The sequence below is a fragment of the Myodes glareolus genome, chromosome 5 (assembly GCF_982192425.1).
Source record: "Myodes glareolus chromosome 5, mMyoGla1.1, whole genome shotgun sequence".
Lineage (NCBI taxonomy): Eukaryota > Metazoa > Chordata > Mammalia > Rodentia > Cricetidae > Myodes > Myodes glareolus.
Genome location: NC_142030.1, coordinates 74,231,749 through 74,248,585, shown reverse-complemented (window position 1 = coordinate 74,248,585; position 16,837 = coordinate 74,231,749).

Sequence of the window (16,837 nt, the reverse complement as noted above, 5' to 3'; positions counted from 1 at the left end):
GCGACCATGTTTGTGAGCCACCACTCCTAGCTAAAGACTTTGACGATGTTTTGGTAAGCATAATGACTCAGGTCTATCATCCTAACACTCAGAAGGCTGAAGTCAGGTGACTGTAACTTCAGAGCCAGCCTGTGACACATATAGACAGTTCACAGGTTAGCCCTGTCCCAGGGATAAAGAAGTAAAATAGAATACAAAATGAAATTAAGGAGATACTTTGGAGTGAGACAGAGGAAAAAGTAAGCAACAGATGATGTAAATTAAAACTCTGTAAATGTTTTCTTTAAATTTTAGTGACTATAAAAAGCCATTACTCTCTAGTATTTCATTTTATCTATTTTTACTTTGTAAAAATTTATATGAGTGTTTTGCCTACATGTGTATGGGTACTACTTGTGTGCTTGGTGCCCTCCAAGGGAAGTGGAGAGTGTCAACCCCCCTGAAACCAAAGTTATAGTTGGTTGTGAGCCTCTCTCTGTATTCGGAGAACAGATCCTGTGCAAGTCCTATCAACCACTGAGCTATCTCTTCATCCCCATTTCGTGTCATTCTGGAAACTACAATCACATTTTGGAAGAAATACTAACGTCTATAAACTTCCTTTTTGCATATCACTTGAGCATGTATTCATTTGTTTCCTTGTCTATTCAGTTCATACTGACTGAACATGCAGGCATTTTCCTGGGCACATGAAATAAACAAGAGTCTTGTTTGATGCATTCCTTTACCTAGGTAAGCCATCTGTTGGGCCTGAAGATACTTTTTTTAAGGAGTTCGATTTTGTAATTGGTATGATAGTGGCTTGTTACTTACATGAAATTAACTTCTTACATAAAATCTCAAAAGCAGAGATTTACTCTCATCTATAGAGAAGCAAAGGGGGGTATAGAGATGGATGGATCCATGGGTAAGAGTTGGGTAGAGATGGTCTGTAGAGATAGAACCAGGGGTAAGAGACAGTAGAGATGGGCTATAGTGGTAGACCCAGGCTAAAGAGATGTGTGGATAAGGGTTATAGAAATGGATCTTTGGATAAGAGCTCTTGTTCCACAATCATGAGATCTTGAGTTCAAATCTCAACATGCATGGAAAACCCTGGGTGTGGCCACGCATGCCTGTGATTCCAGTGTTATGAGGATTCAAGGCAGAAGGATCACTGGGATTTGTTAGTCACTAACCTAGCTCCACGGTCAGTGGTGACTCTATCACAAAGAAATAAGGTAAAGAATGATACAGCAGAATATCCAGATGGTTACCCACCCACACATGAGCATACACTACACGCAAACACAGTATACACATGTACACTCACATACACAGAGAAAATTTAATTTAACTAGACCTAATATGGTCTGTTAACAAAGGTTATAGGATTAGTTTACATTAGTGATATTGCCACTTACTTAAATCAAAAATAAAATGACCCAGACTGGTTGAATGGTTCATCTGGTAAAGACATTTGCTACTGAACCAGGTGATCTAAGTTCTGGTACCTCAGAACCCACGAGGTGGAATGAGAGAATTAACTCCTATGAAGAGTCCTGTAACCTCCATATATGTGCTCTAGCACATATGTAAAAATAAACATATACAATATAAATAAATAAAATGTAATAAAGTGATTGTGGTGGTTTAAATGAAAGTGGACCTGGGGCTGAAGAGATGATTCAGCGGTTAAGAGCATTGGCTATTCTTCCAGAGGTCTTGAGTTCAATTCTCAGTGACTGCATGATAGTTAGCAACCATCTACGGTAGGATCTGATACCCTCTTCTGTCATGTACACATACATGTACACAGAGCACTCATGTACATAAATAAATAATTCTTTAAAAAAGAATAGAGAGAAAAAATGTCCCGCATAAGCTCTTAGGGCATGGCACTATTAGGAGGTGTGCATCTCACTATTAGGAGGAAGCATCTCACTGGTGGCAGGCTTTAAGGTTTCAGATGCTCCCTGTGTCATTCTCTCTTCCTGCTGCCTGATAGAGAACTCTTGGCTCCTTCTCTATCACCACATCTGCCTGTGTGCCACCACATTTCCTACCACGATGACAATGGACTCAACATCGGAACTGTAATCCAGCCCCAATTAAATGTTTCTTTTATAAAAGTTGTCAGGGTCTTGGTGTCTCTTCACAGTAACAGAGACACTAAGATAGTGACCTATGATTATTTAACCATGTAATTATCAGTTGCATTATTTTATAATTACTAATTTACTCAATGTTATCTTACAATGATTTTTCAAATCATTTCACTATAAAGGAAATATGAAAATTATGCATTTTTTAGAAATAATCAAGCAATCAGTCTTTGATTTAACGAAGATCTTGGTATTCTCAATCCAATTTCTGCAGATGGAGAGAATTGAGCTATGCACATCCCCTTGAAAAGTGTAGGGCGATTGCAAGCTATCAGTTGATACAGTCTCATTGGAGTGGGCATAGCTGACTAATGGCAGCTTCCCACTAATTTGCTTAGCTGGCTTTGGGCTGTTCTTTGCCCTCAGGAGACTGGCACACCTAGATATTCCACTAGGAAGGCATTTATTTTGGAGTGTTCCGACAAGCTGCTCTGAAGCGGAAGTAACCAAATGAGGCAAAAACTGAAGTTTTGTCATCGATGGATGAGTCACAGATACTTGTTAGACCTGGCTACTCCCTGATATTTTCCACCCTTTCTGTGAGAGAGAAAGTGTGTGTGTGTGTGTGTGTGTGTGTGTGTGTGTGTGTGTGTGTGTGTATGTGTGTGTGTTTAACCTGGCACAAATGATACTTGATTCAATTAAATTCTGTTTGGTAGATATTGTCCCTACTCTGCTACTCTTTGCCAGATATTATGCAAGAGACAACAGCAATCAAACTCCAACTGATCCTTAAGGCATATATAAGATAGCGTCAGGTAGGTAGAAAAACTATTTCAAAACAAGAGGATGAACATAAAATGATAGGTTTTACACTATGAATCTTGACAGCTTTTCACTCCCGAACTGTGTGATCGGGACAGCAGTCAGAAGGAAGCAGATCCTAAGCTCTGCCCCTAAAGTCAAGCGATTTTAAGCAGCATATAACACCAGTGTTTTCCTTCCCAGGGCTAGGTCAGCCAGTGTTTAATCTTCAAACCCCTGAGTGGTCAGCCCTCCCAGTGTTTCTGGCAAACACATTTCCTGGGTTTTCTCTCCATGTATGTCACCCAGTTTCATTTGCTAGAAGGAACAGTGTTGTACTGAGAGGCCCAGTCTTTGAACTGTTTACTTTTTTTTCAACTCTCCATCCTTTACTTTGCATCCAGTTTTGTGGTCTTCTATCTGATCCATATATTATTTTCCCAACTGTATTTCTGGCCCCGTCTCTACACATCCAGAACTATCCATTAAAGGCATATTCAAACTCCCCACTTCAAGTACTAGTAGACACTGCAATCTCAGCATATTCAAAAGTAAACTCTGACCAGGTATCATGGTCTGCCATATAATCCTAGCACTTGGAAGAAGGAAGCAGGAGAATAATGAGTTCAAGGATATCTCTGACTTTGTAGACTGTGTCTCAATCTTCCAGTCCCACAAAAGTTAAGTTCGTATAGTCAAGAGTAATATCTGTCCTCTATGTGTATTTCTTTTCAATCTCTGTTCACAAGGTAACTCCATATTTCAGGTTACTCAGGGGAGTTCCTAATACCATCACTGCTTACCAGGGTCATTTTTTCCTTTCTCTCCTTCTCCTCTTCCTCCTTCTCCTCCTTCTTCCTCTTCCTTTTCCTCTTTTTCTTCCTTTTCTTTCTTCTGAGACAAAGTCTTACCGTGTAACCCTGGCTGGCCCGGAATTCCCTGTAGACCACTCTGGCCTCCTTCACAAAGTTCCTGCCTCTGTTTCCTGATACTGGGCTTAAAGGTTTGCTCCACTACAAACAAGCAGAGGCATTTTACAGCTCTTCTGCATTATTCTGATGGCTTCTTAATTTGTCTACTCTCTTCTGTCCTTCTCACTCTCTTTGGCTGACAGATCACATGTTTGGTGATCTGTGTCCCATTGCTATGGCTTCCCACTTCACCAGGAAAAAAACCACAAAGACTAGGAGGGCTTATGATATGGCCCCATCTTGTGCCTCAATGTAAACACTTTCCACACTGTCTCCTTTGTCCACTCTGTTTCAGTTAGCATGGTCTCTAGGATGCTCTTCAAACTTGACAAGATCAAGCATTTGGTTTGGTTTTGGGTGGGTGAAGGAGAGAAGATGCCTAAATTTGTAACTTGGGCCAATGGTGGAACATTCATTAAAAAAGAGCACAGATGATGATTTGCTTTGTAGTCAACAGGACAAGAGCCAATGAACATAGTCATGAAAGTGTTGAATTGTAGTTTCTGACACATTTATGCAACAACCCATTGACATGAATTTGGAGCTCAGTAGGATGTCTCTGCTGTGCATTTGCATCGTAGAACCATCACTACTTAGTAACGGAATATGAAACAAAAGATAGAGATGTACATAACTCAGTAGCATATATATGAACCTCTTATGAACCAGGAGAAAGACAACATTCTTCATATGTGGTCCCTGCCTTCAGTACTTCAACCAACCACACATGACAGTCTTGGAAAGACAGTCTTGAGCATTAGATTCCAGAACCATGCTGTAAATCACTGCCCTACTGTCTGCCCTTTACACTAGAAATAGGTCTGAGTTTTAGACAACAGTTCTTCATACAACTCCTTCAAGGGTGAAGGGCAGTTCCCAATCAGTGTTTTCCCTGTGACTGGTCATAATCCTCTCCCAAATTGATCTCCTGATTTGTTCTTTGTCTTTGAGGGATGAATCAATGATGCTGGCATGACTACCTAGTCCTGCTATGCTTCCTTTTAAACTTCACCTGGAAAGAGTGAGTGTTCACTAGGACAAAAAAAAAAGTGGAGTAACTTTTCTTGTTTATGATATCAATTAATATTTGAAAAGAAAAAGTTTGGATTTTATTTTAAGGTAGACCTTGTTTAGGTTATGGTATTGTGTAAAAACCAAGTATTCATATCTCTGTAGTTTTTGCAAGACTGGCCTTAAACTTATTATGTAGCCCAGTCTGGCTTCTAACTCATAATCATCCTCTTGCCTTAGCCTCCCAAACATAAAGATTACAGGTAAGGGCAACCTAACACACTTGAGGTGATAGCTCCACTTTGAAAACCTCAAGAAGACAATGCTTCAGAACGAAGAGGTGACATAAAGTGCAACCTTTTGTCATAAGAATAAATAGGCTATTGTTTAGTTTAGGTGGTAAACAAACCCTAGGGGTCTGTTAGTAACAGTTACAGGGCACTTCTCTGCTTAGACTATTTCAAGAGAAGAGGATAGAAGACCAACGACACAATCCTGTGCCACGGAGCTGGAAAGAAACAAAAGCAGAAGATAAATGGGACAGGGAAGGGAATGCTCTTCTGTTCCACGAGAAACTGGTTTGAGTATCTGCAGCTGTAGATAGATGAGAGCTGGGAGAAGGAAGTGAGCTTCCTGCAAAGGCAGAGAGGCAGGAACTCAAGAACACTGGAAACATTGGGTAGTTACCTATTCTAGTGATAGAAGAGGAAAACTTATGATTAATAAAGCGTATAAATACATTAGTAGTTTGAGTTGGCTTGTATCGGAATGACTACCTGAGAGCAGGCAGAAGTTGTCAAGGTGGCAGGGCATTTCCCACACTTGGTCCAAAAATCAATAACCTGAAAGCTTAATACTGCTCATAAAACTCTCCAGAATGTGGGTGTGGTGGTACATACTGTAGTCCCAACAATGAAGATGAACAAACCTAGAACTCCAAGCCAACCAGATGACTGTGGTACATGCCCCTCCCGAAAATGCCCTGAGTTCTTGTAATGCTGACCCTAAGTGAACGCAGCGACTCAGATCTCAGTGGCTGTTTTATCACAGATTTATTCTGTAGAAATATTTATGTATCACTTAATGTAAAGATAAATGTGTTAGTACAAGGGGCACTTCTGAGGTTGATCACACAGGAGTTGGAAGTCAGAGAGGTCTAGGTAGTGAATGATAAGCCAATGCTGTGTACTAAGATCTGTCTCAAAGGAAAAAAAAAAGAAAAAGGAAACAAGTTTAAAAAATAAATTTGTTTCTTTTAAATATGTTACATCATTTTCTTGAATTCTTTAAGTACAGAATTTCCTCCGGCACAATACAGGATTTACTGTGTGAACAACAGGTGGCCAATAATGTCAAACAACAGATGATAGCCGTTCCCTAATGATTCTAATAATTTTTAGCAAAACTTAGGAAACTTCCATATTAAGGTGAATATTTTAAAGCTAATTTTCATATGCAATAAATAAATTGTTCTGTTCAATTGTCATAATGCCTGTTTTTAAAGGAGGTTCACATTCTAGACAAAAGTGAAAATCTAATGTGAGCTTCCCTTCTCTATGCTATGAATATGTTTTATTACCATTGGTTAATAAAGAAGCTGCTTTGGCCTATGGCAGAACAGAATATAGCTCAGTAGGAAAACTAAACTAAATGCAGAGGGAAAGAAGGTGGAGTCAAGCAGATGTCATGTAACCACCCAAAATGCAAGATGTGAGGTAACAAACCATGAGTCTCGTGGTAAAATATAAAATAATATAAATAGGTCAATTTAAGATGTAAGAGTTAGCTAGAAATGTTCCTGAGCCGCTGGTCAAACAATGTTGTAATTAATGTAGTTTTGTGCAATTATTCATGTCTAGGCGCCTGGGAGAGAAAAACTCAATCTCCATTTACAGGCGTCCCAGCTAGAGAAGGGTTCTGTGGGAGGGATCACCCAGCTGCAGCACATTGCTGTGAATCACCTTGGGGTGGCCATATAAGTCATCACTGACCTAAAGTCACATTACACCTGGGTAGAAACAACAGTCTCTAAGCAACTAGAGAGGTGAGGTGAGAGTGGATGGTAGAGAAACAGCAAAAGTGAAGCTTCTGTCTATTGAAGACAAGTCATGACCCATAAAAGGTCCCTGGGAAATTCACTGAAGCAGACCCTGTTACATCCTGAACTGAGACTCCGGTCAAAGGGCTTGTTGTTGTGTATAGTTACCAGGCATGCCCCTTCCAATTCGAGAATCAGTAGGAATTCTAAGAATCTGTTCTTTCTTTTTCTTTACTCATGCTTCACTGATTCAACCTGAATGCCAATTTCATACCTGGAGCCAAGAATTCAGATGGATGTGGGCATCTTTGTTCAAGTACTTTACAACCTGGCATGACACTTTATACTTCAGTGTGAATGACTTTAATTGGATGGCATCCATCAAATTAATCATTGCTACCAAAAGATTTATTCCTCTGAGTTTGTGCAATTAATAAAAGCCTCCCAATTTTCTGTTCTTTTCACCTTTATATAGAAATCAGCTTTAAAAAGGCAAATTCAAAACACTTGTTTTAGTACAGAGGTCTTCTTCCAATATTTATATAATTAAGTAGACATTACATTACTATTTTATAAAAGAAATACATCGACACAGCGGCACACACCTGTAATCCTAGCACTCAGAAGCAGAGGCATTGCAGGGTGAAGACCAGCCTAGGTCACACTGCGAGATCATGCTGGAAGATCACAAAGAGAGAGAGAAGGAGGGTGAGAAGGGAGGAGAGAATGAACGAAAAGTGGACAGACAAGGGCATACACCAAAATGGAGACAGTACTCACCAAATGCTTCAGATATGCAGCAAGTATCATTGTAAATAAGATCCATGACCAACAGAAAAATATGCAAAAACACTAAATGAATGATCTTAGGCAGATTCAAGAATTGAAGAATGATTTCACAACACCTTCGTAGACTAGTTTACCTCTAAATTTTTTCCTCTTAAATATGAAAGGGTATTTGTGTAGAATAGTTAATATATGTTAAACGCACACACTTAACATCTTCTTTTCTAAGCTAAATTAATATGATGGCTAATCTGGGTTGGTTATCAGTTTTACTACATCTGTAATCAGCTGTACCTAAGCAGCTGTGCAGCTGTGCCCGGTTTTGAGGTACTTTCCTGACTGGCACATTTGAGGTTGGAAGACACACTGGAAACTTGATCCTCATCTTCTTTTTGGTGGCAGTCCACATCAAAGGTCGTGGAAGAAGGAAACCTTGCTTTGGGCATGCTTGCCTTCGCTCTCCCTGGCAGGTTATCTATTCTGCTGCTGAGCCATTCCTTCACTGCTATTATAACCCACTTCTTCAGGATTCCAATGAAAACGGAAGAACAGCTGCTCTTTAAGGAACCTCCAGGACTCCAACAGTGGAGTGGAACAAATGAGACAATGCCAGTCTCATGGCTTTTCTGTCAGGAGACAGGCATCATTGGATAACCATAGCCTACACATAAATATCTTAAAACACTCATACACACACACACACACACACACACACACACACACACACACACACACACAGGGCTCTGTTTATTTCATGAACTCTGACCAATATGATTAACTTAAGGGTTTTTATGCTTCTGAAATTCCAATAACCACTCACACTTTCCATGGTTACCAGTGTCCACAGCTAATTAGCTGTGAGTTCATCACCTGAAGGACAGTCTTGTTCTTCCTACCTGAGTTCTCATGAACTTACAGCACAATCGCCTTGTCTTCTTACTTCATTAGCCTCATTCACTTGTTTAAACAACATCACCAAACACTCACGCATCAAGGCAGGATGCTGGAGAGGCTTTGCTTAAACAAGCTTATGCCCAACATAGGATTCTACCTCAAAATCCATGTGTCATGCGAGTGAAAACGTGGAAGAAATACAGTTATGGTGTATAGAGTGAGTTGAGATTGCTACTGAGAGTACCAGGAAAACAATGAAGCTATGAGGACGGTGGTATCCAGCAGGGCCTGGAGCTAAGCATAAGCAGATATGGGAGAAAGAACAACATAAGCCAGGACAAGGATATTGTGAAACGATTAAGCAGTCCATGTTGGCAAGAATATTATAGAGAGATCTGGAAGACATGCTTGGGCCAGGAATCAATTATCTAAATACCAGATAATCATATTTTAAATCTAAGCAATAGATAAAAAATAATTAATAAATAAATAAATAAGAGAAAAAAAGCTTCCTACCCCAAATTCAACCAAAGAAATCTAGACATAGCTGGACATGAAAGTCTCTAGTCCAATAAATATAACCCACCCTTCCCACCCCAGCCCACCACCCACTGGTTTTACGCCATGCAAACCAGAAATAAAGGGACTGTCAAAAAAAAAATCATTCAAAATGTGCCATGTTAGGTGTGGTTGAGAGCTTCCAAAATTTCCTTGGCTTGCCAAAAATACATTCATACTCCAATTATTCTAAATCATGCTGTACCTACATGACAAAACTCGTCTCCATGATTCAGTCTATGCATCATGGTAACCCTTGGCATGAGCAGTGCTACAATGTGAATAATTTAATATTTCCATCAGCACAGGGTATTCTGTACAATGTGCATCCATGCCGTGGTCTCTCATGCAGGCACAGAAAATGATTTAAACTTTTACAGGTTGACTGGGGTTAATTTCTACATGGTAAAACAGGCAAAAAAAAAAAAATACTCAGAATGAGTTCTTGAGAGCTTATTACCTGCTCGTGTTTCCCTGTGTTAACACTCTCGGTCCCCATCACATCCTACTCCTATCATCTCATTTTTGTTTTATTGCTTTTTAAACAGGGGAAAATAAAAAGATAATCCCCAACCAAGGAGTGTGAAGTGGTTTCTCTTCTCCTTATTGCTGTTTGGTTCAGACTGGGTCTTTTGAAAGAGGGTCTCATGCATGCCAAATTGACCTTCAGTTTACTTATAACCCAAGGTTGTCCTTAACTTCCCAATCCTCCTGCCTCCAGCTCCAAGATGCCAGGATTCCAGCCTGTGCTACCACACCCAGCACTCCACCACCAGTTTTAGATGTTTGTCCAGTCTGGAGCTGACTCTGTTAAAATCTCTGTGGCTCATCATTATATCTTTTATGTCCCCAAATGCTACCAAAACAGAATTCAGTAGCAGATAACTCAAATGTTTACATCCAAAGCACTATGTGTTTTTAATTACTTGAATGCAAAATGTCTGGTTTCATTGTTGATGTTTGCTTTTTTCTAACATTCTTTTCAAATAAAGATGGAGAAGTTGTCTCTAAAGCAAATAAACAGATAAGTTAATGCAAGAGGATACAAGTTCAGTACCAGCTTGGGCTACCGAGTTCAAGGCCAGAGTAGATACTTTATGACAACTTGTTGCAAAACAAAACATAAAAAAGGACTGGGTTATAGCCCAGTGGAGAAGTACGGTGTCTCACATATGTAGGACCCTGGAGTCTGTCCTCAGAGATTTAAATCCAAACCAGGCCAGGTGTAGTGAAATATGACTGTGATTCTAGATCCTACTAGGCTAAAACAGGCATTTTGAGTTTGAGGCCAGCCACAGTAAGTTCCAAACTAGACTGACATACATGGCAAGACCCTGTCTGAAAACAAGATAAAATAGCTCCCTCGTTATTAGAAAAGTGTGTGTGCTTCAAATATTACGTGATGTATTGTACATGTCAAAACTGAGAGACATCTTGTCATGAGGTAGTTCTCATTTTGTAGCCCAGGATTGCTTAGAAGTTCAGCTCCTCTTGTCTCAGACTCCCAGCTTGTGGGTTACAGGTGGTTGTCACTGAGTTCCAGAGTAAAATTTGATTTTAATCTTCAAATCTTCTGTATCTTTTAAAATTATCTCTATTTTTTGTTATTGCAGTTACCTTAGATTTTCTTTCTATTGCATATTTACCCATAAGCCTTTGGAAATTTTTGCTTTGTACATTATAAAGTATGTTACTAAGAACATTCAAATTTAATTTTGGGGGAATTTTGTTTGATAGGACAATTGAGAAAAGCCTTGAATTTTCTGTACAACCAAGAATAAACTTGAACTCCTGAACCTCATGCCACCATTGAGCAATGGAATTACACACAAACAGAAATGATTATTAGCTGTCATAATCATTTCTATTATAAGTAGTACATAATGGAGCCTATGTACAATTTTACTCAGTATATTGTTCTCTGTCTTTTATTTGGGATACTTGGTGAAATGACTGATGTAATGGTTACATGTTCTTGTAGAAAGGAAACTCTCTAAAATTAAGAAACATTATATAGTCAAGCATGAGAGCTCATTCCTACAGCCCAAGCACTCAGGAGGTCTGAAACAAGAGGACCACTGCGGGCTCAAGGCCAGCATGGGCTTCATGGAGTGTTTGCGGATAGCCTGACTCGCCGTGTAAAACATTGTCTCCAAAAACAAAACCAACCAAAGAAATAAGTGTAAAATGAAATGCAGTGTATGAACAAAATAAGCTTTATATATCTTACTTAAAGAAGTAGCTGTAGTCGTACATTTCCATTGGCACCACCAGCCCACAAATAACAACAGGAGACATTATTAATTATGAGGTTTGGCCCAGTTTGGGCTTGTTCCACTAGCAGCTCTTATAATTTAACCCATTTATATTAATCTATGTTCTGCAACATGGCATTATCTTTCTTCCATCCTATGCCTGCTGTTTTCCCTCCATATCTAACTGACAAATCCTACCTTCCTTCTTCCCAGAGTTCTCTCTCTGTCGGGAAGTCCAGGCTAGGCCTCCTGTCTAGCTATTAACCATTCAGTTTTTTCTGCATAAATCACAGCAACACATCCCCACACAGTATACATATGTCCATAACACACAGAGAACATATGGTATGTACATTATAACTTATGTTACTTCACACAGGTAGCATATGTTTTGAAACTTCTTCAAAGTTTTCCACAAACTGAAAGTGAGTTTTTCTCCTGCAGTCTAGTCTATTGAGTAATGGGTAAGTTACACAGAACAACATTTCCTACTCATGTCATCCTAGAACCTTCCTTAATTTCTCATCTCTACTCCTGCAAATTCACTATCAATGCAGTCTATGTTTATACAGTTTGGGTATCAATTTCCCAGCCCTAGTGCTGTCTTTCAATTCATCTCGGTCTCTGCCACAAAGTTAATTGCCACAATACAGCTTTATATTGGTCTCTAATACAGAATATTAACCATACGTGATGGGAAAGAGTTGCGAATCTCAGCACTTAGGAGGTTGGCATAGGAGGATCAAGGGAGTGTTTAGTAGAGACCCACTGAGGCTACATATAAAATTCCAGGCTATATAGCATGATCTTGTCACAAAAAATAAAACTCCAACAAAACATTTAACAATAATCTATTGATGGACTAGGGATATATCTTAGTTGGTATGGTACTTGCCAAACTCTGCACTCAGTCCCCAACACAGGAGCATTAATGACATGAAGACAGAAGAATCAGGAAGTTCAAAGCCATTCTTGACTAGCAAGTTTGAGGATAGCCTGAGACAGTCTTGAAAAAGGGTGTCAAAAGAAGGGGGAACATGCTAAGAGAACAAAAAAAATTGACATTTTAATTGAATTTTAAAGAATGAAGATAGTTGAACTAGTTGGGGGCAGATGAAAGGGCACTGGATAACGTCAACAAATGTCTCATAGATGCATCATAGACCAGTGAACAAACTGGAAATTTACATTTGACTCCCGTAAGACTTTTATTACATGGTTTTGTTTGTTTTTGGTTTTTTTTTAATGTCAAGGAAAAACTAGGGGATAAAATCCCTTTAGTTCTTGGCCAATTTCCCCAAGAGATCTGAAACACTAACTTGGGGGAAGGACACTGAAAAGAGAAATAATACAGGCAAATTTCCACTTAGGTTTGGGGATAATTTAAGTTATTGCTTGCAGTGACTTCTTCAGGGCTTCAAAAGCAATTTCATACCCCTAGTAAGCAAAGTATGATGGTGTCCTACTGTTTTCCCAGCCCTCAGGAGGCAGATGCAGGAGTATTGCTGCTAGTTCAAGGCCAGGCTGGTCCCCAGAGTAAATCTGCTGGCATCCACGAAAATACACCAAGGATCTTGCCTCCAAAAAACTAAAATGATAAACATTCAATAACCAAGCTCTTTTCATAATCAGCATCGTTTAAATAAGCTGGTTTGTGTGTTTGTAGAGACTTGAGAAGTCATAGATTCCTACCTGGAACTGCTTGAAGTGGTAGAAAACTCCTATAATCCCAACATTCAGGAGGCTGAGACAGGAGGATTGCCAAGAGTCTGAGGCTGGGTTAAGGAGTGAGTACCAAACTAGCTTGAACGTCTCAAAATCAAGCAAACAAAAAGATTCATAAATGCAAGAAAGAAAAGACCAATAAACCTTAAGCAAAGTTCTGCTGGAGCTGAGGCAAGGCAGGAAGTGAGACAGAACCCAATGCTGAAGCAACTCTCCCACAGTGAGGAAATCAAGAGTATAATGAGTGAGACCATGGGGATCTGTATTAGTCAGTTACCGCCACATTCACTGCTAATCTGGTTTTGGATTTCTTTTATTGAGACAGAGTGATGAAGGCCCGGGCTGACCTCAAATTCAATATCTTCCTGTCTCAACCTTCCCAGTGCTTGCTGGGATATGATGTATGGTGCCATTCAGAGTTTAAATCTCTAACTTACTCACCACCATTAACAAATTAAGAAGTAGAAGATGCCAGTAGAATAAATTTATAACTAACATTACTAAAAGCACATGATTCTATTAGTGAAATGATCTTTAAATAAACACATTCTTAAGATCTGGAATTTTCCATTTTACAAGCTTTCACCATATTCAAATAAGGACGGAAAAATACAGATGAGCCTCTTCACTGAGATAATGAATTGTCATCCAAAATGTGTAAAATTTTATTACTTTCACCCACAGTTGATGTTTGTGAATTACACGTTCAGCAAAGGGTAATCATTCCGTGTTTATAAGAATAGCACCAAATCTTAAGGATAAAATCTGAAAAACAGGGATAGAGCTTGCTCTTGTGGAAAAGTCTAGTGAATGGCACACCTCCCAGTGAGAGTATTTTCATAAGCTTAAGCATAAGTCTGCATTGCCTCTCAAAGTTTCAGTATCTTTTACTGACATTAAAAAGAGCAAGGGCTGGGTATATAGAACAAACCTATAGTCCCAGTACTTGGGAGGTAGAGGCAGGAAAATCAAGAGTTCAAGGTCATCCTAGGCTACACAGTAAGGTTGAAGTCAGCCTAGGCTACAAAACAGACTCATAAACAAACCATTACTAAATTAAAGAAACAAGATACTTAACAAAAAATAGGTTTATACTAGACCTTTGCCCTCAAAGTATTTTAACTTTTGCACTTTTAACAAACAGGTGAATATGAAATGAGAGCATTAAGTTTATAAATTAGAATAATTTTATGTATAATCTTATGTTTTTTTCCGTGAAATGTCTTGTTTATATCACCCATAGATTGATTTCATTGTTGATAATCTTCTTGGCACTTGGAAATTCTTTATATATTATGAATACTAATAATTTTCATCATGTATTCTTCTATATGAGACAAACAGTACTCGATCGAAGGCTAGGTTTTGCTGCTAGGCATTAAGGAACCTGCTGTCACAGGCAAATTGACTAATCCTATTCACATTGATGTTCAAATCAGCCCCCGAATGCTCTTGTCCTAAATTTATGGCTTTTGTCTACAAGAGTGTCAGTCATACTGTTCTGGAAGTTCTGACAATACTTCCAATCTCCCATTATGTCTACATATCACCCCTAAGAGAAGAGCCTGGCACACAGAGGCTATTCAATAGCTTAGATAAACAAATGAAAGGCAAGATCTGCATTTTCCAATGTTGGACCACTTTGTCATCATAAATGACAACCACTCCTTCATAGTTACTTGTAATGAATAATTCTGACACTGTAAAGAGAGGCTTAAAATGGACAGGAAGCCTTGTAAGGAATGCATCCAAAATAACCACTCTAATGAATAATATTCCATGGGATCAGATCAAAGAACTGTCAGGAAAACTAACTGGTAATAAAAGTATAACATCTCCATATAATTTGCAAATAAGATTCTGATATATATGAATTCAGCACAATGCCATTTCAGGAACCTGAACTGATATTGTAGTGTGTGCCTCTGATGCCGGAACTAAGTGGGGTAAAGCTGTTTAGGAGCCTACATATGGGTATGACAGCCTTCTCCAAAGAATAAAAATCAAAACACCAAAATCAAGAACCTAAGTAACGCAGTCATGAAATTCACGTATTTTCTAGTTCACATTGGATTATTGACAAACAGGACAAAGGGGTTAGTGTACATTTCAGGTCTTTTGTTGTCAAGTGGAAAGAACATAACAGTGCTTGGGGATTTCCTGTTTTATAACTTCATAATAAATCAATTTTCCGGATGGCGCTTTGTCTTAGAAGGAATGAATGTCATCCTAAAAGAAATATTCTCCACCAGATACCATGTAACATGCCTGTAAACGTAAAACTGAGAAAGGAGATTTGGGCATTCAAGACCAGCCTGGGCTACAGAGTGGTAGATTATCTCTGGAAAATAGAAAGGAAGACAGACAGACAGACAGACCAAGAGGGAAGGAAGGAAGAAGGAGGGAATCCTTTCCACATTCAGAAATTCAGCAAACGGATAAATGTGCTGGCTCACATCTGTCATCCTAGCACTCGGGACCGTGAGGCAAGAGAATTTCCATGAGTTTGTGGCAAACCTGGGCTCCAGAGTGAGAACATGTATATCTCCAGCCAACAACAAAACCAACAACATATGGAGGATTTTTCCTGTAGATAAGAGGTGTATATCAAAGTTTTTACTCACTCTGTCAACTTCCACTTTGTGATATGGAGGCAAGAGGTATGTATATCAAAAAGATAAATGAGTTAAAATTGGAGATAGATAGGCCAAATGCTAAAACCAGTTCAGTGAAGTGAAGATATGAAGACATAAACCCGGGTCCTTGGTGTATTTCATAGTCCACTTGAGTTGTTATAACAGTATCACAGAAAAGCTAGGAAACAGCAGGCTCTTAGCTTACTTTGGTGTCTAGTGACGTGATAAACATGACCAAAGCGACTTGGGGAGGAAAAGGTTTATTTCAACTTAACAGTTTATAGTCCATCATGAAGGGAAGTCAGGGCAGAGATTCAAGACAGGAACCTGGCGACAGGAACTGAATCAGAGGCCCTGGAGAAAAATGCTTGTTGGTTTGTTCCCCTTAGCTTGCTCAGCCTGCTTTCTTATACGCCCCAGGACCACGGGCCCAAGCATGGCACTACACTCACCAATCATTAATCAAGAAAATTCTTCCACAGACTTTTCTATGAGCCATCTGATAGAAGCATTTTCCAATTAATATTTTTCTTCTCAGATGACTCTAGTGTGTGCCAAGTTGACAAAAACAAACCAGGAGAGATAGCAATTTACATCTTTTACTTCTGGAGAAGTGGAGAAGTCCATGATCAAGATTCTGAGTCTAGAGTGCCTGTTTCCTAGTTGTAAATGATGTCTTCTTTGTGAGAAAAAAGGACAAGGGTATCTTGGGTGTAATTATTTAGTCACAGATAAGACTGCATTTCCGGGTTCTAAAGGCGAGTGCACGTGCAGATGGGCCCTCGGACAAGATGCCTAAATGTTAAAGGGACCCCGCATGACCCACGTGTGTGTGCGTATGACTCAGCTAAACCCTTGCATGCTTGCATGAGTTGACTGTCATCGTCGTCGTCATCATCACCATCAGAGTGTGACGTAGTCATGCCAACCCCTGTGCGCATGTGCTAGGCAGCTTTTAAAAGCTGGTAGAGCCCTCTCCCTTTCTCTCTCTCTCTCTCTCTCTCTCTCTCTCTCTCTCTCTCTCTCTTTCTTTCTGCATACCAATCCCCAGGCCTGTACGTACCCCCTCTAATAA